This window comes from Amblyraja radiata, chromosome 5, assembly GCF_010909765.2.
Source record: "Amblyraja radiata isolate CabotCenter1 chromosome 5, sAmbRad1.1.pri, whole genome shotgun sequence".
Taxonomy (NCBI): Eukaryota; Metazoa; Chordata; class Chondrichthyes; order Rajiformes; family Rajidae; genus Amblyraja; species Amblyraja radiata.
Window position 1 is genome coordinate 90,123,529 of NC_045960.1, and position 27,097 is coordinate 90,150,625.

The 27,097-nt window shown below is 44.7% G+C and overlaps 1 pseudogene; it reads left to right on the top strand.

Annotated features, from left to right (window-relative positions):
• Positions 1-10,467: 10,467 nt before the first annotated feature.
• Positions 10,468-10,620, top strand: LOC116973823 (annotated as a pseudogene).
• Positions 10,621-27,097: the final 16,477 nt, after the last annotated feature.

Genomic DNA, 27,097 nt, shown 5'->3' on the forward strand with positions numbered 1-27,097 from the left:
TGCAGGAGGAGGCCATTTGGCCCTTCGAGCCAGCACCGGCATTCATTGTGATCATGGCTGATCGTCCCCAATCAATAACCCGTGCCTGCCTTCTCCCCAATCCCTTGATTCCAATAGCCCCAAGAGCTCTATCTAACTCTCTCTTAAATCCATCAAGTGATTTGGCCTCCACTGCCCTCTGTGGCAGGGAATTCCACAAATTCACAACTCTCTGGGTGAAAATGTTTTTTCTCACCTTAGTCTTAAATGGTCTCCCCTTTATTCTAGGACTGTGGCCCCTGGTTCTGGACTCGCCCAACATTGGGAACATTTTTCCTGTATCTCGCTTGTCCAGTCTTTTTATAATTTTATATGTTTCTATAAGATGCCCCCTCATCCTTCTAAACTCCAGTGAATACAAGTCTAGTCTTTTCAATCTTTCCTCATATGAGAGTCCCGCCATCCCAGGGATCAATCTCGTGAACCTACGCTGCACTGCCTCAATCACAAGATGTCCTTCCTCAAATTAGGAGACCAAAACTGTACACAATACTTCAGATGTGGTCTCACCAGAGCCCTATACAACTGCAGAAGAACCTCTTTACTCCTATACTGAAATCCTCTTGTTATGAAGGCCAACATTCCATTAGCTTGCTTCACTGCCTGCTGTACCTGCACGCCAACTTTCAGTGACCGTTGTACAAGGACGCCCAGGTCTTGCTGTACTGCCCCCTTACCAAACCTAAAGCCATTGAGGAAATAATCTGTCCCTTTGCATTTGCCACCAAAGTGGATTACCTCACATTTATCTATATTATACTGCATCTGCCATACATCTGCCCACATACTTAACCTGTCCTGGTCACCCTGCAACCTCCTAACGTCCTCTTCACAATTCACACTGCCACCCAGCTTTGTGTCATCTGCAAACTTGCTAGTGTTGCTCCTAATTCCCTCTTCCAAATCATTAATATATATGGTAAACAGTTGCGGCCCCAACACTGAGACTTGCGGCACTCCACTCGCCACTGCCAGCCATTCTGAAAAGGACCTGTTCACTCCTACTCTTTGCTTCCTGCTGCCAACCAATTTTCTATCCACGTCTAATACTGTGGCCCCTGGTTCTGGACTCGCCCTACATTGGGAACATTTTTCCAGTATCTAGCTTGTCCAGTCCTTTTATAATTTTACCCCCAATAACATGTGCTCTAATTTTAGTCACCAGTCCCCCGTACGGGACCTTATCAAAGGCTTTCTGAAAGTCTAGATACACTACATCCACTGGCTCCCCTTCATCCATTTTGCTTGTCACATCCTCATAAAATTCCAGAAGATTAGTCGAGCATGATTTTCCTTTCATAAATCCATGTTGACTTGGACTAATCCTTTTACTGCTATACAAATGCCCCATTATTACCTCTTTAATGATTGACTCCAGCATCTTTCCCACCACCAAAGTCAGGCTAACTGGTCTGTAATTTTCAGTTTTCTCTCTCGCTCCTTTCTTGATAAGTGGGATAACATTAGCTGTCCTCCAATCCACAGGAACTGATCCTGAATCTATTGAACATTGGAAAATGATCACCAGTGCGTCCACTATTTCTAGAGCCACCTCCCTGAGGATCCTGGGATGCAGACCATCAGGCCCAGGGGATTTATCATCCTTCAGTCCCATTAGCCTACCCAATACTCACCTAATGATAATGTATTTCAGTTCCTCTACCCCCTTTGATCCTCTGTCCTCCAATACTTCTGGGAGATTGTTTGTCTTCCTTAGTGAAGACAGATCCGAAGTACCTATTCAACTCCTCTGCCATTTCCATGTTCCACATAATAATTTCACCCATGTCTGCCTTCAAGGGACCCACATCTCTGACAGACCTCGGCGTCCCGACTCCCACCTGCAACTGGATCTTGGATTTCCTGACTGAAAGACCACAGGTGGTGAGGATGGGAAGGAGGGTGTCTGCAGAGCTCACCGTCAGCACAGGATCACCACAAGGCTGCTGTCTCAGTCCCAAACCTTTCACCCTGTACACACACGACTGTGTCTCCACCCAGGAAAATACCATCATTATTAAGTATGCGGATGATACCACCATCCTGGGCCTCATCAAGGGGGGGGACGAGTCGGGCTACAGGAGTCTGGTGAACGACATTCTTGCCTATGGTGAGGTGAACGACCTAAGCCTCAACACAGACAAGACAAGAGAAATAATAATGGACTTCAGAAAAAATCCACCCCCCCTGCAGCCCCTCATCATCAAGGGGACTGTGGTGGAGAGGGCTGACAGTTACAGATACCTGGGACTACAAATAACATCAGATCTGAACTGGACTTTGAACACTGCAGCCACAGTGAAAAAAGCCCAGCAGAGACTGTACTCCATCAGGCTGCTCAGAAAAGCTGGTCTGCACTGTCGCCCTCTCACCCAGGTCTACAAAGGACTGATAGAGAGCATCCTCACCACAGGCATCACGGTGTGGTATGGAAACACCACACAGACAGAGAGGAAGGCTCTGCAAAGAGTCATAAAGACTGCAGAGAGGATCATCAGAACTGAACTCCCCTCCATGGACACAATCTACACACAGCGCTGTCAAAAAAGAGCAGAGAGAATCATTAGAGACACACTACATCCAGCTCACTCCCTGCTCAAACACAAAAACTGCACATACAACCTCAGGCACAGACGAGCAGACAGCATCGCCACAAACAGAACACGCTTTTTTAAGAGCTTCTTCCCTGCAAAACAAAATGAACTGATGTCCTGATATAGGGTTTGTGCAAGTTACAATGCTCTCACTTTCCCCTTTATATAGGGTTTTAGGCACTTTCTTTTTTTATTTCTAGAGTAGTATATGTTTTTATAGATTATGTGTCTTCTGTGTGTCTTTTTAATTTTTAATTTGACTTGACTTAACTCTCTGAACAACCGCACAAGAGTTCCTATGTGTGTAAGCACAAATGGCAAATAAAGTTTTTGACCTTTTGACCTTTGATCTGATTTTTCTACTCTTTTTCCCTTAACATATCTAAAGAAGCTTTTACTGTCCTTCTTTATATTCCTGGCCAGCTTCCCCTCGTGCTTCATCTTTTCAGCCCGTATTGCCCGTTTTGTTACCTTCTGTTGTCCTCTGAATGTTTCCCAATCCTCTGGCTTCCGGCTACTCTTTGCTGAGTTATACATCTTTTATTTTAGTTTTATTCTATCCCTAACTTCTCTTGTCAGCCACGGTTGCCTCCTACCCCCCTTAGAATCTTTCTTCATTTTTGGAATGAAATGATCCTGCGTCTTTCCGGATTATGCCCAGAAATTCCTGCCATTGCTGTTCCACCGTCATTCCTGCTTGGATCCCTTTCCAGTCTACCTTGGCCAGCTCCTCTCTCATGCCTTCATAGTCCCCTTTGTTCAATTGCATCACTGCCACTTCCGATTTAACCTTCTCCTTCTCAAATTGCAGATTAAAACTAATTATATTATGATTCCTACCCGAGGAAATAAACTTTGTGCATTCACCCTATCTATTCCCTTCATGATTTTGTACACCTCTATAGGGTCACCCCTCATCCTCCAGAGTTGCAAGGAATAAAGTCCCAACCTGCCCAACCTCTCCCTGTAGCTCAGGTCTTTGAGTTATAGTAACATTCTTGTAAAAAGTCTCTGCACTCTTTCCTGTTAAATAACATCCTTCCGATGGCAGTCTGACCAAAACTGAAGACAGTATTCTAAATGCTGCCTCATCAACTGTTTGAACTACCTTCAGGTTCCCGAGGAGAAGCCAGGGAAGGTATGAGCATCTCCTCCTATGAGGAACAGCACAGATTGTGAGTGTAGCTTCTCATGAACTCAGCATATGCTGAAGTGCTTCCTAGCCAATAAGGATAGCTATATAGCACAAATTTAACCTTGCGCCTGTTGATAATAAGATTTACAGAAGGTTAAAATCGCTTCCAGCAATGCATTTGCCTGTTTTGTCTTGTGCTGCACTGCATTATATGAGCTGTTCCTTCACTGCCCCACCAAGTGAAGGCCCTGCTAACTTCAGAAGTCACATTCAGTGTGAGATGCTGTTCTTGACTGAATTGTTGCATGCGGGCTCAGCGTGTGTCTGAGGAGCGGAATAGAAATTGTTTCGTACTGCGAGGAAATTTAGAGACTTGGCCCTTCCATCCTTGGTCTGGAATTGCCTGTCTCTCAATGGTTAAGGTCATAATGTCATAAGGAATAGGAGTAGAATTAGGCCATTCAGCCCATCAAGTCTACTCCACCATTCAATCTTGGCTGATCCATCTCTCCCTCCTAACCCCATTCTCCTGCTTTCTCCCCATAACCTCTGACACCTGCACTAATCAGGAATCTATCTATCTCCACTCTATTAATATCCAATGACCACAGCACATATATCTACTGACTTGGCCTCCACAGCCTTCTGTGGCAAAGAATTCCACAGATTCACCACCCTCTGACTAAAGAAATTTCTCCTTACCTCCTTGCTAAAAGAATGTCCTTTAATTCTGAGGCAATGACCTCTAGTTCTAGACTCTCCCACCAGTGGAAACATTCTCTCCACATGTTGCTGTGGGTTTCTGGGGGAGAACAACTACTATACCCATGACACACTGCCACTGACAAAGCACCATCTTGCAACAGTCCGAAGACCCACCACATCTATCATGACAAATCCAAGACCCGCACATTAGACTCATAGTCTGGAGACAGGCCCAACTACCCCACGCCAACCAACTTGCCCCATCTACACTAATCCCACCTGCCTGTGTTTGGCCCATATCCCTCTAAACCTGTCCTATCCAATGCACCCATCCTACTAATTTTTAAATGTTGTGATAGTCCCTGCCTCCACAACCTCCTCTGGCAGCTCATTCCATATGCCCACCACTCACTGTGTGAAAATGTTGCTCCTCAGGTCCTATTAAATCTTTCCCCCTCACCTTAAATCTTTGTCCTTTGGTTCTTGATTCACTTACTCCAGCTAAAGGACTCTATCTATTCCTCTAATAATGGCACTCAAAATTCCAGCATCTGCAGTTCCTCGTGTCTCCAGGTGTCGAACTTAGAGGGTTTTAAATTTTAAAAGGATTGAATTTATAACAGTATGTTTCTCACAGACAAAACAGCACAGAAAAAATAATTATTTTGCAGTTTGGGGTAAGAAATTACTAAATACAACAAGGGTTTTCTGACCTGAATTTATTATGCAGTCATCAACTCAAAAAATATAACGCGTAACATTGCTGACCACAGGAAAATCTAATTTTCCATTTTGTGGTTAACCACAAGATGTTTTAATAAATCACAAAAATGCTCATCTGGTTATCAAATTTTCAGTTGAGCCGTTGACCACTAGCTTGGAAATATTAAATTGAAAACCCTGCTGAGGCATATGTATCATATGTGTGGTTTATGTCATGATTTTATTTATTGTAAAACATTTTCGTACATGATTTATTACAAATAAGTTTCTCTTCGATGTTTCGCACTGGATGCCTTTTTCAGATATCTTTTTTACTCTGAGATTTTTCCTCGTGATTATACCCTCTTGATGGTCCCTCACACGATTTATTACAATGTTCGTGCCAGACCTGCAAAAATAAGACGACCATTTTTATTCTTTTTTAAAAGTAGTCCATTATATTGGGAAGCGATTCCACCAGAATCCTCAGTCATTCGATGTCTGGCACCATGCTAATTCTCAATTCTGAACTCAAACCTTGATTGAAGACACAAGGAACAGCAGAAGCCGTATTCTTGCACAGAAAACAATGTCGCTGGAGTAAGTTAGCAAAACAAGCAGCATTTTTGGAGGACATGGATAAGTAACATTTTGGGTCAGGACTCTTCTGAAGGAGGGTCGTGACCCAAAACGTTACCTTTTCATGTCTTTCAGAAATCCTTCCTGACCCACTGAGTTACTCTAACACTTTGTGTTCTACTCAAACCATGATTATAAATAAGGGACAGGATTATATACAAATCAGGAATCCCATTCTCACATAATGCCATCACATGAGCTAACCAATGGTTCAAGAATGGAAATCCTGCGTTTCTTAACAACACAAATACATGGTCAATTGCCCATTGAACCTTGGAGCGTGAAGTCCATACATGGTGTTTAGATGAAGTCCAGTTCAGAGTTGGGGAGGAAAGGAAAACTAAAATCCAAATGCAATTAAAATCTCAAAGACACATCTTTTGGCTTTGCTTTTAACTTTTCAACGAACTGTTCTTTATTCATGGTTGTTTAAAAGCTTGTTGGAATTTTATTCTCCCACCAGGATGACGCTACAGGTAGCACAAGTGAAAAGTCATTCTGAATTGGAGATTTTACTTGAAGGGCAGCCTACAACCCAACTGCAGGACCATTGAATTGTCCAACATAAGAGGTCCTCACCATCTCATCTAATCAGCTCCCACCTCCCACCCGACAAGCACACCCCTCACTCCATCCACTAGTTCCTTCCCCTCTCCTCCAATCACTCATCTCCCACTTCTCCCTACACTGTGTCCCTCTTCTATCCTTTTTCCCCTTTCCGCCTGCCCGTTCCCTTTCAACTTCAAGGCGGCAGAGTGGAGCAGCAGTAAGGTTGTTGCCTTACAGTGCCTGAGACCCAGTTAGATCCTGACTATGGGCCCGGTCTCCCAGTCACCATGTAGGTTTTCCCCAGGAGCTCCAGTTTCCTCCCGCATTCCAAAACCGTGCAGATTTAGAGGTAAATTAGCTTCTGTAAGTTGGCCCGAGTGTGTAGAATAAACACACTAAATTCAATGGAAAGTTAAAGGCCCAAGCCAAGGCTAAACACTTTATGTCGGAGTGGATGCGTGAGATATTGTGTGTGTTTTAAGGTGTGTATATATGTTGGTGTGTGTGTTGGAGAGTGTCTGTTGGGGTGTGTGTCTATGTGTATGTTGTGGTATGTATCTGCATGTCTGTATTGGGCTGTGTGTTAAGATTGTGTGCGTGTATATGAGGGAGAGGAAAATATCCAATGACAAATCATACACTCGCATTATAAATGAAGAATTGTCAACAAATGAAAATGTGTATTAAATGTTAAATCAACATGATTAGCTTATAATAATAGTCACTCTAGATTTGAAAATCTCACTGCTCTCGTCATTCTATCCAACCACCAACTCACCCCATCCATTAGTTGATGCAAACCTCTACTGCATTTTATCCCATTTCACACCATATACCAGCAATCCTCACCTCATCCCCACAGCCGGCCCTACTGCCTGCCACAGGAATTCACTTTGGCTATCCTGACAGCAGTCTATATCCTACTCCATGCTGATGCTACACTTTTATTGTGTGAACAGGTCGCCACTACCAAAAGCCTTGAAATGAAGTATCACAAGTTCACAGGTTATTGGAGTAGAATTAGGCCATTCGGCCCATCGAGTCTACTTCACCATTCAATCATGGCTGATCTCTGCGTCCTAATCCCATTTTCCTGCCTTCTCCCCATAACACTTACATCTGTTCTAATCAAAAACGTGTCTATCTCTGCCTTAAAAATATCCACTGACTTGGCCTCCACAGCACTCTGTGGCAATGAGTTACACAGATTAACTACCCTCTGCCTAAAGAAGTTTGTCCTCACCTCCTTTCTAAAAGAGCACCCTTTAATTCTGGGTCTGGTCCTAGACTCTCCAACCAGTGGAAACTTCCTCTCCACATCCACTCTATCTATGCCTTTCATTATTCTGTAAGTTTCAATGAGGTTCCCCCTCAATCTTCTAAACCAGCGAGTAGAGGCCCAGTGCTGTCAAACACTCATCATGTGCTAACCCACTCATTCCTGGAATCATTCTTGTAAACCTCCTCTGGGTCCTCTCCAGAGCCAGCACATCCTTCCTCAGATATGGGGCCCAAATTTGCTCACAGTAGTCCAAATGCAGCCTTAGCATCACATCTCTGTTTTTGTATTCCAGTCCTCTTGAAGTAAATGCTAGCATTGAATTTGCCTTCCTTACTACCGATTCGACTTTCAAATTAACGTCCAATTGCACCTCAGATTTCTGGATTCTCTCTCCATTTAGAAAATAATCTAAGCCTTTATTCTTATTACCAAATGCATGACTCCGTACTTTGCTACACTGAATTTCATCTGCCACTTCTCTGCCCACTCTCCCAACCTGTCCAAGTCCTTCTGCAGAATCCCTCCATCTATCTTAGCATCATCTGCAAACTCGGCCACAAAGCCTTCAATCCCCTTACCCAAAGCATGAATATACAACATGAAGAGTAGCACCCCGGCACCGGCCCTTACGGAACACCTCATCTATATATTTTCATGCTGCATCCAATTTTAAATTCTCATTCGTTCTTAAACTTGCCAGCTTCTACCTTGAATAGATTTGAAACTGCTGGAGGTGAAGGAAAGAAAGTTCTCTCAGTATAGCGATGATTCAGTGCAGCTCTGTAGTCAGCACAAGTGACATTTTGTATGACTGGGGAAAAATAATTGTGTTCATGCACAAGGATTCACCTTGGGCTGAAAGACTTCAGTGAAGAAATTTATTAAAAAGATTCCGATGATGTAGAGGTTGAAGTTAATTATTTCTTAGTTGCATATCATGTTTTGGTATTTATATTCTGTTAAAACCTTTGGTTCCCAAGAAAAAATAACATTGAAAATGTTTCAGTATGTTTGCAGAGATTTGTGGCGATGTGATGATCTGGCGCTATCTGGTGGCCAAGCTGAGCGACTGCTTCAGAGCCCGCGCATGCAGTGATTTCAGGACAAACTGAAACTGTTATGTTAGACCAGGGTGACAACGTCAAAGGGGTAAACTTTAAAAAAAGCTTCAGAGGAAGATCACAGAGGGTCTGAGCTGGAGTCATGGAGGGTCTGGGCTGGCGTGAGTGAGGGTGTGAACTGGAGGTGACTGAGGCTCTGAGGTGGAATGAGTCTGAGTTGGAAATGATTAAGGGTCTGAGGTGCAGTAACTCAAGGTGTCAGGTAGAGTGATAGAGGGTCTGGGGTGGAGGTGACTGAGGGGCTGAGGTAAAGGTAACTAGGGGTCTGAGGTGCAGTTACTGAGGTGGGGTGAGTGAGTATCTCAACCCAAATTTCACTGTACCAGTTGGTGCATGTGACAAAAAATGTAAACTTGAAACTTGAACTTGAACTTGAACTATCTGAGTTGGAAATGACTGAGGATCTCAGGTGAAGTGACTGAGGGTCTGGGGTGGAGGTGACTGAGGGTCTCAGTTGGAATGGGTCTTTCATCATGTGAAATTGTAGCCAAAGCTGCTGATGACCAGGAAACAGTCCACTAGAGGAACAGACGCAGCACCAGAGCCCAGTGTTGGTCAAGGCTGCTAGTCAGTGAATCTACTAAGTGACAATCACACTGCCATGGGCATGGAGAACGTAGAACATAGAACAGTACAGCTCGGAACTGGCCCTTCAGCCTACAATATCTGTGCCGATCAAGATGCCAAGATAAACAAATCTCATCTGCCTGCACATGATTCGTATGCCCCCCATTCCCTGTATAGCCATCTGCTTATCTAAAAGCCTCTTAAATGCCACTATCATTATCAACCTCCAGCACCACCCCTGGCAGTGCATTCTTAACAGGGGCGGAAATCCAGGGGGGGTCATGGGGACACGCCCCCCCCATGTTTTGAGAGGTGGGGGACAATCCTTCCCCCCACCCCCCATGTTTTGTAATCTGGACTTTAAAACATGGTAAAATAATCTATTAAAATCTCCACTTTCCGCAGGACAGTAGGGGTGGGACTGATGATCGAGGGCGCCGATTGGACGAGAGAGACGTCAGTCAGCAGGCAGTGGGGGTGGGACTGAGGATAGAGCGCGGTGATTGGAGGTGGGAGACGTCCATGGAGCAAAGATCATAGAGCGGAACTTGAATCGGCCCGTTCGCGGGGCTTCTCATCGCCCGGCGCGGCCGGCAACGGGGTCTTCTGCGTCGAGGCTCCCAATGTTGAAGCCCCCGCGAACGGGCCGATTGAAGCCCCACGATTCAGGGCGGACGAAGCTGCTGTTGCTGGAGTTCGGAGTCGGTCACCAACCAGGTCAGCTGCTGATGTTACAGGGCCCATGGCCGAAGCCTCGCGTGTGTGCGCATGCGCGTGCGGCTGCCAAGAAATTGTGTCACCCCCCCTGTGTTTTGATAGCGATTTCCCTGCCTGCTCGCACCAACCTGCCCCGCATATCTCCTTCACACTTTGTCCCTCTCACCTTCATTGTATTTGTATTGTATTTTAATGACCACACAGCCAGGCTGGTGGACTTTTGGGTTGTCAGCAGCGATACAATAATAAAGAACACACAAAATGTACGCCCTCTGTCATGGACATTTCCACCCTGAGTGAAAGGTTCTGCCTATCTACCCTACCAATGCCTCTCATAATCTTATATATTCGAAGCAGCCAGAGTGAACCAGGAAGGCAGACGTCCTACCTTCCAGATGGATTCTGGCTTCTGATTCCAGCTTTACCTAGCAGGGGAGAGACCGTGATCAAAAATGCATTTCCCCCGGGACGAGTCCATCCCATTGCACTGATGCCTGTGACGTCTCCAAATGTGGAATACTCGACTACAAAAGTTGTGGTAGTGGGGGACTGCGTTCGTGAAGATTTTGGCGGCACGGTAGCGCAGTGGTAGAGCTGCTGCCCTACAACGCCAGACACTCGGGTTCGATCCTGACTACGGGCGCTGTCTGCATGGAGTTTGTACATTCTCCCCATAACCGCGTGGGCTTTCTCTGGGTGCTCCAGTTTCCATTCTCACTCCAAACATGCACAGGTTTGTAGGTTAATTGGATTCAGTAAAATTGTAAATTGTCCCTAAAATAGGCACAAAAAGCTGGGGCAACTCAGCAGGACAGGCAGCATCTCTGGAGAGAAGGAATTGGTGACTTTTCGGGTTGAGACCCTTCTTCAGACGTCAGGGGAAAGGGAAACGAGAGATTGCCCCTTGTGTGTAGGACAGTGCTAGTGTAAGGGGTGATAGCTGGGCGGCGCGGACTCGGTGGGCCGAAGGGCCTGTTTCTGCGCTGTATTTCTAAAGTCTAAAGTCCAGAGTCTAAAGATTTGCTTAATTAAGTGAGTTTCAATTCCCCAGCTGCACTGGGACTGTTGCTTCATTTACCCTGATTCCCAGCTCGCTTGGGCTGCGAAAATTCTTCTGTGGTTTCAATATCCTGAACGTCAGCTGCCCCTGCAAACCGAGGTGGCACAGCCAAAGGCAGTAAAATAAAACAATGCTGAAGCTAACCGGGGTAGTGGAGTCTAACACTGTTGCTAAGCCCTGCTATGGCAAGTGCAGCCCATCAATTATACTCTGCACAGCATACACCGAGAGCCCTGCGCTCTTTCCTGTTTCGGGTCGGTTTCCATGGGGAAATTAATTAAATTCCCGGTCAAGCCAGCAATACACTTCGTCATCTGTGGCTGTGCACAGCTGGTTGTGGGATTTGACAGGCATCTGATAATGAGGTCAGGAGAAAAGAGGTGAAAGAATTCAAGGCAGTAGTGACCTTTAACACATATGGACAGCTCCGTCCCTGCCTCCTGAAGTGATGGTAGGGCCTGCGTCCTTTGTGAATTGTAGTTTGTGCATGTGTGTCACTTGGTGACTTTGTCCCTTAGGCTGAAGGAAGACACACAGAGAAACCCTTCTTTGAAGGGGAAAAGATACTTACCTTAATGTGAGCATAAAGGTCACTCCTGAAACAGCAGAGGTATACTGTAAGTAGGGGTGGAAAATAATAATTTGCTCCTGATGTATATTGCTGACATAACTTTTCACTTAGTTTTCATCAAATTAAATAAAATATACTTAGAAGGGTCTCAACCCAAAACGCCGCCTATTCCTTTTCTCCAGAGATGCTGCCTGTCCCGCTGTGTTACTCCAGCATTTTGTGTTTGTCTTCAAAGTCAACTTTGTTAATCTGGCATAGTCAGGAGTGGCGAACTGATTGATTTTCCAGTGTTGGATTTTGTTCATATTAACACTCCAACACACATTTAATTAATTTTTTTGTTTCCTCTTTACAAGTACATTAGTGTTATAAATTGTCCATTAAGTTGCAACGGAGGGTGGTAAAAGACGCGGCCTGGGAATTGTGGCCGCTGTGAGTTTCAAGGCAGAATGGGAACTGGGGTCTTGATGAGTTTCAAGGGTGAGTGGAAATTGAGGACCCGGTGAGTTTTCACAGTGTCTGGTAACCGAGGCTCTAGTAAGGATCAAGGGAGGGAGTGAACTGATGATCCAGTTGCCATATCATTGGTATTTTCAAACAACTGGGTGGCATGTTATCAGAGCATCACTGTAACATAGAAACATAGAAACATAGAAAATAGGTGCAGGAGTAGGTCATTCGGCCCTTCGAGCCTGCACCACCATTCAATATGATCATCCAACTCAGTATCCTGTACCTGCCTTCGCTCCATACCCCCTGATCCCTTTAGCCACAAGGGCCACATCTAATTCCCTCTTAAATATAGCCTATGAACTGGCCTCAACTACCTTCTGTGGCAGAGAATTCCAGAGATTCACCACTCTCTGTGTGAAAAATTTGTAATATTGTAATTTGACATATTCCGCCAATGTTGACAACTTTGCCAGCTTGGTCATCATTTCCGGGAATAATCCCGGGGATGATTGGGTTAACCATTATGATGACCATTTGATGGCTCAGATCCTCCACTCGCTGGAGGTTAGAAGAATGTGGGAGATCTCATTGATACCTATTGATCAATGAAAGGCCTGGATAGTGCGGATGTGGAGAGGATGGTTCCAGTAGTGGGAGAGTCTAGAACCAGGGGCCAGAGCCTCAGAATAAAAAGACATACAATATCTTGAGAATGGAGATGAGGAAGAATTTCTTCAACCAGGGTGGTGAATCTGCGGACATCATTGCCACAGATGACAATAGAGGCCAAGTCAACATTGATATTCTTGATTAGTAAGGGTGTCAAAGGTTACGAGGAGAAGGCAGGAGAATGGGGTTGAGAGGGAAAAATAGATTTGTTTTTTTTAATATTTTTATTAGAACCAATGTACAGTAGTATAAACCGTGGCATATAACATAATACATTTTGTGTACAACTTCTTGTTTTAAATTTAACAATAGAGAAATAACAGAAGCACGAAAAAGAGAGAAAAGAGAAGATTAAGGAAAGTAGTGGTGTGTAAACCCCTGGAGTACCACTCCAGGAGTTAACAATTGATCGTTTGTGGAAGGATAGAGAGAAAGAACACATAAAGATGTAAAAAAAAGAGGAAAAAAGAAAGGAAAGACAAAAAAAAAAGAAAAGAAAAAGAAGAAAAAAAACAGAACAGAAAAGAAACCTACTTCATATCTTTCCACACCCCTCACCCAGTTCTGAAGTGGTTAATTTCCAGAGTTATGTTGCACCATATTATACTTGTAATAAATCGATGAAAGGAGACCATATCTTTAAGAATTGTTCTGATGTTCCTGCTAGGACGAATCTCATATCTTCGAGATGTAACGTTTCAGACATGCTTGTGATCCACATTTTAAGCGTTGGGGTGGGTGCATTTTTCCAAATAGAGGGAAAAATAGTTCACCTACAGTATGGTCGAATGGTGAAGCAGACTTGATAGAAACATAGAAACATAGAAATTAGGTGCAGGAGTAGGCCATTCGGCCCTTCGAGCCTGCACCGCCATTCAATATGATCATGGCTGATCATCCAACTCAGTATCCCATACCTGCCTTCTCTCCATACCCTCTGATCCCCTTAGCCACAAGGGCCACATCTAACTCCCTCTTAAATATAGCCAATGAACGGGCCTCAACTACTCTCTGTGGCAGAGAGTTCCAGAGATTCACCACTCTCTGTGTGAAAAAAGTTTTTCTCATCTCGGTTTTAAAGGATTTCCCTCTTATCCTTAAGCTGTGACCCCTTGTCCTGGACTTCCCCAACATCGGGAACAATCTTCCTGCATCTAGCCTGTCCAACCACTTAAGAATGTTGTAAGTTTCTATAAGATCCCCTCTCAATCTCCTAAATTCTAGAGAGTATAAACCAAGTCTATCCAGTCTTTCTTCATAAGACAGTCCTGACATTAGGCCATTGATGGACCGAATGGCCTAATTCTGCTATTATATCTTATTGTCTTATGGTCTTACCTAGAATAACTGATAATCAATTGCATATGTGTTGTGTTGTTGCATGAATGTGCTTTAATTAATTAAAGAATGTCAATGTTTCAGCCCTGATGCTTATGACAATTAAACACTCTTGATAGTCTTGAGGCCAACTGGAGAAAAATGTAACATATGTCCTCTCCACTTCAGAACAAGGTGACTATGATTTCAGTCATCAGGCTGCAGAATGCAGACAACATTAGTGAATGCATATGCTATTACAGTATGAGTACAAGCTCTAAGTCACCATCAAGTCATTTGTAGGTGCACAGAAGGATATTCTTTGCACTAAACCTCCATTAAGGTTGGTCTTCTACCAACCTCCACAACAACATCTCTCCAACTATGAAGGTCCACAACAAAAAGTGAACCACTTTCCACAACTCAGCAAAGGCAGACATTGATGATGAAATTCACCTTCAACACTGTTTAGTTTACCTGGGCACAGTGAAAAGCTTTTTTGTTGCGTGCTATCCAGTCAGCTGAAAGACTACTATACATGATTACAATCAAGCTGTCCAAAATGTACAATTACATGATAAAGGAAATATTGTTTTAGTGCCAGATAAACTATGGAAAATATGATTAAAGATAATCCAAGGATCTCCACCGAGGTAGATTGTAGCTCAGGACTGCACTCTCATTGGTGAATAGGATGGTTAGTGATAGGCGGGATAATGGAGGAACAGGGTATTTGAATATCAAGACCTCAGACCTGCCACAAAACGCACTATGCGGATGTGAGCCCGCCCTCTCATATGCTTCTGAAACCTGGACTGCCTGCAATAGGCACCTCAAAGCACTGGACAGGTGACACCAACACCATCTCCACAAAGTCCTCCAAAGCCACTGAAAGAATAGGCAAACTATTGTTAGTGCCCTCTCTCGGGCTAAATTTCCCAGAATTGACACTCTGATTACAGAGTTCTTTCAGTTGGGCGGGTCTCTTCATTCACCTGCCTGATATCAGGCTGCTGATTCAGACTCTCTTCCGAGCTCTGTCACGGCAAGACATTAGCGGGAAGGTAGAAGCAATGATTCAAGGGTATCCTGAAACAGGATTAAATAGCATCAGCGCAGGTTTGGTGGGCCAAAGAGCATGAGATTGAGGAGCATTGGATTCCAGCAGCCCCTCCATTCCAGATGCTCTCTCTCCTATTTCCTAGTCTTCAATGGAAGGGTTGCAGCACATTGAGGAACCTCTCTATCTCATACCTCTGGGGGTTTGAGCTCTATGTCTGTGCAAGCTGTGCAGGCGGGGGTGGTATAGAATGTTAATGTTTGAGTGAGGGCAGAGAGTGGGAGAGGGTAGTGTGTGTATGGGTATCTAGTGTGTCCGGGCAGAAAATGTGGGTACTGTGGTTCTATGTAATAGAGAGAGTCACCAGCAGAGGGAAGCAGATAAGAGAGAGGCAAATAGATGTTGAACAGTGTTTAATATCTCATACCCAGAAACACCAGCAGGGGGAAATAGATAAATGTGGAATAATATCATCCAGCGTGGAAACAGGCCCTTCAGCCCAACTTGCCCACACCGGCCAACAATGTCCCGGCTACGCTAGTCCCGCTTGCCTGCACTTGGTTCATATCCCTCCAAACCTTTCCTATCCATGTACCTGTTTCTTAAACGATGGGATAGTCCCAGCCTCAACTACCTCCTCTGGCAGCTTGTTCCATACACTCACCACCCTTTGTGTGAAAAAGTTACTCCTCAGATTCCTATTAAATCTTTTCCATTTCACCTTGAACCTATGTCATCTGGTCCTCAATTCCCTACTCTGAGCAAGAGATTCTGTGCATCTACCCAATCTATTCCTCTTATGATTTTGTATACTTCTATAAGACCCCCCTCATCCTCCTGCACTCCATGGAATAGAGACCCAACCTACTCAACCTCTCCCTATAGCTCACACCCTCTAGTCCTGGCAACATCCTCAAATCTTTTCTGAACCCTTTTCAAGCTTGACAATATCTTTCCTATAACATGGTGCCCAGAACTGAACACAATATTCTAAATGCGTTCTCACCAATGTCTTATGCAACTGCAACATGACCTTCCAACTTCTATACACAATACTGTGACTGATGAAGACCAGTGCCAAAAGCCCTTTTGACCACCTTATCTACCTGCGACTCGACCTTCAAGGAACCATGCACCTGTATTCCTAGATTCCTCTGCTCTACAACACTACCCAGAGGCCTATCTCTGTACCTCCTTCTTTCCATACACCCACCATCCTTTGTGTAAAAAAGGTTAGCCCTTAGATTCCTATCAAATCTCCCGCCCCAACACGGGTTCAAGGATGTCTGACTGCACTGAGTCCTTTAACATGGACAGGAGAATCAAGAACCAGATGACATACATCATTTAAGGTGAGAGTGACATGTTAAGTAGGAACCTGAGAGGCAACTTTATCACTCACAGGGTAGTGGGTCATTAGGTCATAAGTGATAGGAGTTGAATTAGGCCATTCGCCCCATCAAGCCTACTCCACCATTCAATCATGGCTGATCTATCTCACCCTCCTAACCTCATAAGAGTTATGCCCCTGTCGCACTTAGGAAACCTGAACGGAAACCGCTGGAGACTTTGCGCCCCACCCAAGGCTTCCGTGCGGTTCCCGGAGGTTTTTGTTAGTCTCCCTACTTGCTTCCACTACCGGCACCCACCTGCAACCTCCGGGAACCGCACGGAAACCTTGGGTGGGGCGCAAAGTCTCCAGAGGTTTCCGTTCAGGTTTCCTAAGTGGGACAGGGGCATAATACACAGACAAAGACACTTCTAAATTGGTTTAGGTGTATATTCCTCTTGGTTTAAAGGCGTTTGAGAAAAGTACCAAAGACGAAGGAGTATGGTTAATAGAAATAAAAGTCAAAATTCATTGATTATAAAAACCCAGGCTTTGATAAAAAACTTATAAAGCTTTATATATAACTTTAAGCGATTGTAAGTCCATTTCTCTTAGAGGTGTTGGTGTGGATTAGATGTGGCAACATCCTTGAGGAGAGATAATAAGCTACGTTTTAAAAACAGTGTAGATCTATTTACAGAACCAGGGCCCATTGGGCATGGAGAGGGACATGTTTGGTTTCTGGAGATCGTATGAGGGAGACAATGCTCTGGCCGCTCTTGTCCTTTCACTGCTGTAGGTTGCGACAATGTCGACTCAGCATACTCATCAGGAAATGTGCTCAAGATCATGGAAAGAGAGTACTTAGGATGTACTGAAAATACTTCATAAGAAGGCTTTCAATAGTCCCCTGAGACCTTGGAGGCATTTTGTTTCAGGAACACTGATTAGGTCAGGAAGGACTCATTTATTGAATAGTTTTTTGCTGTGATAGATTAAATGGTTTTTCAGCCAAAGTATTTTCTGAAACACAGACTGATAAGGCAAGGTTACTGCTGCTTCCCCTCATCCCCGTTGCTGTATTCAAAGCTGTTATTTAAGCAACAAAAAAAAATCTGCTGGAGGAACTAAGTGGATCAGGCTGCATCAGAGATGGAAAACAGATAGATGATGTTTCAGGTCGGGACCCTTCTTCAGATGTCCTGACCTCAAAGGGCATCTGTCCATTTCCCTACAGAGATGCTGCTTGGCTGACTGAGTTCCTTGAGCACTTAGTTTTTCACTCAAGACTTCAACAACTGCAGTCTCTTGTGTCTCCAGAACCATTAATTTGTTGGGTGCAGAATGAAGGTAGAATAGTTGGGGTTACTGCTCCCAGTTTTAAGCCGGTGTTGGTGAAACATGAAGCGTTTGATGCAATTTTGGTGCTCAGATGTGAAGCATGACACTGGCGTAGTGATGGAGACCTGTAGGTAATCAGAAGCCCAGGTAAACTGAAGACCTAGACGTTGTTGGGCAATCCACTCGGCCCTGCGTGGAGTTGTTGGAATTTCCCAATGTAAGTGTTGCTAGGCTTCAGGACTCCTACACAACTTAACCTTCCTGGCCAAGGCTATTGCCCAGTTACAATCCAACTACAGACTCAATGGACTGGATAGCTTGCTGGCCTCCTCTGGCATTTACCCCAGTTAATCTGCCCTCAGACCCTTCACCATGCAATTCTCCTTAGACCCACAAGCTCTCCCGTTTCAATTCCTCTGCAGTCCCTTGGGGCCAAGGAGCTCGCTGGGCCCCCGAGGCAAATGTGAGAGCAGCAGACTCTAGCACAAGAGGGGTAATGAGGTGCTTGAAGGGGTAGGTGGCTAAATACTAGAGGCTAGAGCACTCCTTCCACTCTTGACACTGTATTTCTGTGCGCTCCAGAGAAAGAGACGCAAGCTTGTCAATGGCATCCCGCCTGTTGTCTCTCCATCTTGAACAGACACGGGCCAGGGATTTTAAAGAGTTGGTGACAATGTTACAGTTACAAGGCTTTGGGAACATCCTTTAAAGATTTCCTCTTGTCTTGCTGGTAATTTCTTTCCATGATGGAGTTTGAAGTAGTGTTCCCGTTTCAGCGATCTGGTATTAGGTAAACTCAATGGCCTGCCAATGGGGGCTAACCCTGAACTTGGTTGAGATGTACGAGTTGAATTAAAGGACCTGTTTCTGTGCTGCATAATTCTAGCACTCTAATGTAAGATTAGTGTAAATTGGTGCCTGATGGCTGGCACAGACACAAAGGGCTGAAGGGCCGGTTTCTCGGAGCACAGACAGGGGCACCCAATAGCACTCTGAGCTCTCGCCCTGATCTGTTGACAACTTCCATGTCAACGTGCGCACGCCCAGTGTGGGTTGATATCAGGTCTGAAGATAGATTCACTAGCACTGCCTTGCCAAATGCGGGCCAACAATTGATCATGATTTTTTTGTTAAAATTATTGGGGTTATAAATGAAGCCGTGCACCAAACAAGGTAATTTCTGAAGAAGGGTCTCGACCCGAAACATCGCCTATTTCCTTCGCTCCTTAGATGCTACCCACTGAGTTTCACCAGCATTTTTGTCTAGGCAAGGTAATTTCCGGAATTACTCTGGATTCTGATGAAGGGTACAAATTCTGAAGGGTTAAACCGCGTCAATTTCCACAGATGCTGCCTGGCCAGCTGAGTGTTTCCACCAGTTGCTGTTTTTATTTCAGATTCCCAGAAGGTTCCTGGAGGAAATTGAAGGGAGACAATCCTGACGGAGAAAAAGGCAGTGGGGGAAAACCGGCTGAGGATATGCAAGATCAGCAAACTCACGGTATTTCTTGGCAGTTTTGACCAGTCTGAACAGATTAACTCATCATGGATAATAAATTGAACCTGTAGCTAATAAATGTGAAGACACTGTAGTTTAACAGAATAATGGCAGTTAATGGATTTAATAATGAGGTCAACCATTGCAGCTTAAAAACTAAGGAAGTGACTCTAGAAATCGTGGATGCATTGGTGATAATGTTCCAATGTTCTATAGACTCAGGATCAGTTCCTGTGGATTGGAGGGTAGCTAATGTTATCCCACTTTTTAAGAAAGGTGGGAGAGAGAAAACAGACAATTATAGACCAGTTAGCCTGACATCGGTGGTGGGGAAGATGCTGGAGTCAGATCAGATAGCCGAACATTTGGATAGCAGTAACAGGATCGGTCCGAGTCAGCATGGATTTATGAAGGGGAAATCATGCTTGACTAATCTTCTGGAATTTTTTGAAGTTGTAAATAGGAAAATGGACAAGTGGATGTAGTGTACCTGGACTTTCAGAAAGCATTTGATAAGGTACCACATAGGAGATTAGTGGGCAAAATTAGGGCACATGGTATTGGGGTAAAGTGCTGACATGGATAGAGAAGTGGTTGGCAGACAGGAAACAAAGAGTAGGGATTAACGGGTCCCTTTCAGAATGGCAGGCAGTGACTAGTGGGGTACCGCAAGGCTCGGTGCTGGGACTAAAGCTATTTACAATATACATCAATGATTTGGATGAAGGGATTCAAAGTAACATTAGCAAATTTGCAGATGACACAAAGCTGGGTGGCAGTGTGAACTGTGAGGAGGATGCTGTGAGAATGCAGGGTGATTTGGACAGGTTGGTGGAGTGGACAGATGCATGGCAGATGAAGTTTAATGCGGATAAATGTCAGGTTATCCACTTTGGTAGCAAAAACAGGAAGGCAGATTACTATCTAAATGGCGTCAAGTTGGGAAAAGGGGAAGTACAACGTGATCTGGGGGTCCTTGTACATCAGTCTGTGAAAGTAAGCATGCAGGTACAGCAAGCATGAAGAAAGCAAATGGCATGTTGGCCTTTATAACAAGAGGAATCGAATATAGGAGCAAAGAGGTCCTTCTGCAGTTGTACAGAGCCCTAGTGAGACCACACCTGGAGTATTGTGTGCAATTTTGATCCCCTAATTTGAGGAAGGACATTCTTGCTATTGAGGGAGTGCAGCGTAGGTTGGTCTGCATGCGGAACACGGGTACATGCAAAGGGAAACTTTGGAGGAATGGGGGCCAGGCGTCGACAAGTGGGACTAGCTCGTTTAGGCCATGATCGAATTAGGTCGGGGGGGTCTGTTTCCATGCTGTATACTCTGTTGAATATCGCCTGTATCATAGAAGTTTTCATAACCGAAGACAAAATGCTGGAGTAACTCAGCGGGAGAGGCAGCATCACTGAAGAGAAGGATTGGGTGACCTGAAACGTCAACCATTTCTTCCATCCAGAGATGCTGCCTGTCCCGCTGAGTTACTGCAGCATTTTGTATCTATCTTCGATGTAATCCAGTATCTGCGGTTCCTTCCTACAGTTTTCATAACCCAGTTCGGTTGGCGTGTAAATTACGCATTAAAGTCCAAGAAATGGAGCAGCCGAATTTCTTCAGCGTTTTCCTCTCTGATGAAGGAGCTTTGAAGTTTGCGATGGGGGAAACACATTGTCCAAACAATGACTCCGGGGAATTGCAAATGCGAGTGAAGTTGCTACGCGGTCAGCGTCGGGTGCATAGGGGAGAGGGTTTTGAGAATTAACAGAGGGCTGGTCCGTTATCTCAAGTCCGAAAGCAATGCTTTTATCACGCGGCCCACTTCCTAGCTGTAGGAGCCTGCGGCCGTGTACTGAGTGCGACACATTTACCAACATATCCATTTCATTCCACAGGTGTGCACCCAGCGGTGTTTCCATCTTATGTTATATCTATTAACACCCAACATTCGGGGAGAGCTGCTAGAATATAGCAAAACAAAATTGACTGCTGGAAGAACTCAGCATGTTTGGAGGCAAAAGGGGTTCCCGGGACCGTGCACGAGAACTGAATTGTTTTCTGGAAGAATTGATTTAACAGGACCGAAAAAAAAAATCCAGGCAGTTCCTCAAAATGTAGTTAGACACAAAATGCTAGAGTAACCCAGCAGGACAAGCAGTTCAAGAAGGAACTGCAGATGCTGGAAGATTTTTTGGATATTGGAGTGCCGGATGGAAGTTGGTGGTGAAGTGGATGAAGTCAGTCAGTTGTGTGTAGGTGCAGGAGGTGGCCTTTTTGTGTATTGGAGTGCCGGATGGAAGTTGGTGGTCAAGCAGCATCTCTGGATTGAAGGAATGGGTGACGTTTCAGGTCGAGACCCTTCTTCTGAATGCAGTTCTTGATATAGTTCAGGATATAACGGAAGTTGTTTTGTGTCTGGTCATACATAGATCGGTCATTTATATCCAGATAGCTTCAAGTGGTATATAATAAAACAATAACAACAATGAACTGCGGATGCTGGTTTATACCAAAGATAGACACAAAGTTCGAGATTATAACCCAGCGGGTCAGGCAGCATCCGTGGAGAAAATGGATAGGTGGCGTTTCAGATCAGGACTTTTCCCCGGACCGATTGGAGGAGGGGAGGGAGGGAGGGTGGAGGGGGAACACTCGCCCCTACAATCAGTCTGAAGAAGGGTCTCGATCCGAAACGTTACCTACCAATTTCCCCCACAGATGTTGCCTGACCCGCCCAGTTACTCCCGCATTTTGTGTCCATCTCAGGTTTAAGTGGTGGTGAGTTGGAATTCGCACCCAATCGGTCAAACTAAAAAGGCTTTATATATTCCTGGTTTTTGCGCAATACCCACAATCACGGTTTCTTTGGATAAGCCAGGAGACAGAGGGGTTAGAACGGCGAATTGTGACATGCAGAACGACGAAACAAAACTCCAATGTCCCAGACTTCCTTTACGGGGCTGCAGGAGGGGAGTGAATGGCTGTTCTTTCATTTTCCAATACAAATGTCACTTTGAGGTACTGATCACTAAGCTGTTCAAAATGTTCCTCGCGTTTCAAAATTATTTTGCAACTCTCCTCCATTCCAGGGGCCATGATTGGAGAAAACACGAATTCAAACTCCATGCCGGCAGCTGAGAATTAACACTGCACTCCGCCTAGTCCCTGTTGCTAGCTCACATCTCGGCTCTGCGTTGCCTTACGGAATGGTACAGGAAACTAGATTATCTTCTGATTCCCTCTGCTGTTGGCTCCACGAACGATTTTACACAACGAAAAAATTACACAAATGCCCGAGCAGCTCTGCGGGCCAGGTAGCATCTCCGGAGAACATGGATAGATTACGTATCTGGTGGAGACACGTCTTCAGACCCGAAACGTCCCCTATCCATGTTCTCCAGGGATGGTGCCTGACCCGCTGATTTACTCCAGCACTTTGTGTCTTTTTTTATGTTAAATCAGCACATGTAGTTCCCTATTTTTAATACACAACGAAAACTTCATACTGGAGCACTAGTATGGGTATTGTGGGCTGAAGGGACTGGTTTCCAAAGGGCTAGTATGGACACTGTGGGCCAATTGGATTCTTGGGGTGACAGCTCAGTCACTCAAGCCTGATGTGCTGGCAGCTCACTCATGGCTGGTGGGCGAGCAGTGGACTCACGGCTATTCCTTGAAATTCAATTTCAAGCAGGGTGCAAGGCCACCAAATTCAAATGCAGTTTCCTAGCACTTCAAGCAGGGTGCAAGGCCACCAAATTCAAGTGAGTTTCAAACCACTTCAAGCAGGGGGCAAGGCCGCTGAATTCAAGTGTAGTTTCATACCACTTCAAGCAGGGTGCAGGGCCACCATACTCAAATGCAGTTTCCTACCACTTCAAGCAGGGTGCAGGGACAATAAACTCAAGTGCAGTTTCATGCCACTTCAAGCAGGGTGCAAGGCCACCAAATACTAGTGCTGTTTAATGCCATTTCAAGCAGGGTGCAAGGCCACTCAATTCAAGTGCAGTTTCATACCACTTCAAGCAGGGTGCAAGACAACCAAATTGAAGTGCAGTTTCATACCATTTCATGCAGGGTGCCAGGCCACCAAATTCAAATGCAGTTTCATACCATTTCATGCAGGGTGCAAGCACCACATTCAAATGCAGTTTCATACCATTTCAAGCAGTGAAACGATCATAAAACCACACAAAACACCACATAAACACCACATTCACAGTTCAGTAGACATTCAGTGTGTTCAGTTGATTCACAGCTCAGACAGAGTCGTGACAGCTCCCTCCCCCATCTTGCAGAGACTGAGCCACACCCACACTTTTGGGTTTTATAATATCACCCCCCTCCTATCAGAAGGGGCGTGGCCTTCATGGTGTGATTGACAGGAGAGAGATTCTCAACATTTTTTTAAACCCTAATAACACTTTTATTTTTCATTGATGGGAAGAATCCTCTGTACCTGATGAGCGGACGGAGACTGAGTAAGATGGCCAAAATTCACAGCCGTAAGTGGTAGCATTTTATCTAAAATCAATATACAGTGCAAACAGGAAGTTGTCAAGTTATCACCAACAGCCATTTGCAGTGCATCATTTCAAAGCGGTTACCAACTGCCAACAGCCATTTGCAGTGCAGCATTACAAAGCCGTTACCAACCGCCAGCAGCCATTTGCAGTGCAGCATTTCAAAGCAACCACCACCAACCTCCATCTTGCAGAGACTGAGTGAGGCGCAACACTTCCGGGTTTTATAGCCCCCCCCCTCTCACCAGCAGGGGCAGCAGAGAGAATGTCAACATTTTAAAAACATTAATAACTGTTTTATTTTTCATCGATGAGAAAAATCGCAGCGGAGGGGGACTCTGAGTAAGATGGCCAAAAATCACAGTTGTAAGTGGGAGTGTTTTTTCAATAATCATGAAAAATTAGAACAGGAAGTGGTCAATATCTTACTTTTAGTAATATAGATTAGGGGGAAAAGGTTAACTAGGGAGATAGTGGGACCTCTCAGGAATAAAAGTGGTCACCTCTATGTGGAGCCGCAAGAGATTGACAAGGTCCTCAATGAGTATTTCTCCTCTGTGTTTACAGAGGAGAAATTAAGTTGGACAGAGGAAATTGGAGCCATGAGAGCAATCAGGGTTACGTTGAGGAAGTGCTGAAGCTACTGTCATGTTTGAAGGTAGACAAATGTCCGGGGCCTGATCAGATATATCTGAGGACATTGCGGGAGCCGTGGTTGAAATTTATGAGTCATCCTTAATTACAGGAGAGGTGCCAGGGGATTGGAGGGTGGCAAATGTTGTGCCTCTTTTCTTGAAGGGCTGCAGGGAAAATGCTGGGAACTAGAGGCTGGTGAGCTTAACATCTGTAGTTGGTAAGTTACTGGAGAGTATTCTGACGGATAGGTTATACAGGCATTTGGATGGGCAAGGGCTGATTAGGGATAGTCAGCATGGTTATGTACGTGGGAGGTCGTGTCTCACAAATCAGATTTTTTTGAAGACGTGAGCAAAAAGGTTAATGAAGGCAGAGCTGTAGATGTTGTATATATTGACTTTAGTAAGGCTTTTGACAAGGTGCCGCATGGTAGGCTGCTCTGGAAGATTAGATTTCATGGGACCTAAGGAGAGAGAGCTGAATGGATAGCAAATTGGTGCCATGGCAGGAAGCAGAGGATAATGGTGGAAGGTTGCTTCTCGGACTAGAGGCCTGTGATTAGTGGTATGCCTCAGGGTTCGGTGCTGGGCCCATTACAGGGTTCGGTGCTGGGACAAACAGTCATCTACATCAAAGATTTGGATGAGAACATACAGGGCAAGATTAGCAAGTTTGCTGATGATACAAAAGTGAGTGGTTTTGTAGATAGTGAAGATGGTTGTGAACGATTACTGCTGGATCTGGATGATTGGCCAGGGGGGCGGAGGAATGGTTAATGGAATTGAATACAGAGAAGTGTGAGGTGTTACATTTTGGGATGTTGAACAAGGGCAGGACCCACACAATAAATGGTAGGCCTCTGGGTAGTGTTGTAGAGCAGAGGGATCTGGGAGTACAAGTGCATGGTTCCTTGTAGGTCGAGTCGCAGGTAGACAGAATACTTTTGACACTTTGGCCTTCATCAGTCGGAGTATTGAGTGTAGAAGTTGGGAGGTCATGTTGCAGTTGTATGAGATGTTGGTGAGACCGCATTTAGAATATTGTGTTCAGTTCTGGGCACCAGGTTATAGGAAAGATATTGTCAATCTTGAAAGGGTTCAGAAAAGATTTACGAAGTTGCCAGGACTAGAGGCTGTGAGCTATAGGGAGAGGTTGAGTAGGCTGGGTCTCTATTCCAAGGAGCATAGGAGGATGAGGGGGTATCTTATAGAGGTATACAAAATCATGAGAGGAATAGATCGGGTAGATGCACAGAGTCTTTTACCCAGAGTAGGGGAATCGAGGACCAGAGGACATAGGTTCAAGGTGAAGGGGAAAAGATTTAATAGGAATCCAAGGGTAATGTTTTCACACAGTGTGGTGGGTGCATGGAACAAGCTGCCAGAGAAGGAATTTGAGGCTGGGACTATCCCATTGTTTAAGAAACAGTTGAACAGGTACATGGATAGGATAGGTTTGGAGAGTTATGGACCAAGCGCAGACAAGTGGGACTAGGGTAGCTGGGACATTGTTAGCCGGTGTGGGCGAGATGGGCTGAAGAGCCTATTTCAACACTTTATCACTCTATCACTTGTACTCTTTCTCCTTTATCTGCACACTGTGGATGGTTTGATTGTAATCGTGTATAGTCTTTGACTGGATAGCAGGCAAACAAAAGCTTTTCTCTGTACCTTGGTACACATGACAAGAATAAACCACACTAGATTCCAGCAGATTTCCAAAGTACAGGAAGAAGATGCTACATAACTTCATAGCTTTCCTGTCCTTTGTCTGATTGAGATATATTTTAATACCAGGGAGGTAACAAGAGAGCCTCCCTCATGATGACAAGGAACAGATTTGGCAACAGTTGACTTGCAATTTAGCCTTCAAAGCGTTCCATCCATCCTACCAAAAATAAAGGCTTTGTTACCGTTTGAGAGCATTAAGCCACCGAGTACAAGCCTGCACCACAAATGCAGAACATTGTAAGCAATTCCAGCATGCACTCTGATTGTAGCTAAAAAAAAATGTTTGCAATTGTCCCATTATATAGTTATATTATTATATTATTAGTCGAGTAGAATATATTCCTGCCATACAACTGCAGCAAATGCAAAATATGCAAGATTAGCAATTAAATTGTGTTTTTAACAAGCAAACTTGATATAATTTCCAAGAATGCAGCTGAGTGCTATTCTCTCTGTCAGCTAGGAGTATGCACTGGCATAGGCTCTCATCAGATCCCCTATAACACACCCACAGAAAATATTGTGACCAGACTAATAGAATAGATTTGAACCAAGCACCTGCTGTCTCACATATACTTACAGCATATATGGCTATCATTTTATTATGTTTGTGTGCAAGCTGGAATATTGAGCACACAAACCCTGCAGGCATGCCCTAACCATGTACAATGCCAACATGCATTACCAGCAGACTTATCAGGAGTTAATGTCCAAGAGGATACCCTCTACACCATGACCAGGGTCTCCAAGCACTATCAGTGCTGCCTGAACAATCATGCATTTGAATACACCAAATCACAATTTCCCTGAAAACGTTCCTGCACAATCATTTCAAAACCCCTCTCGGCAGGAACCT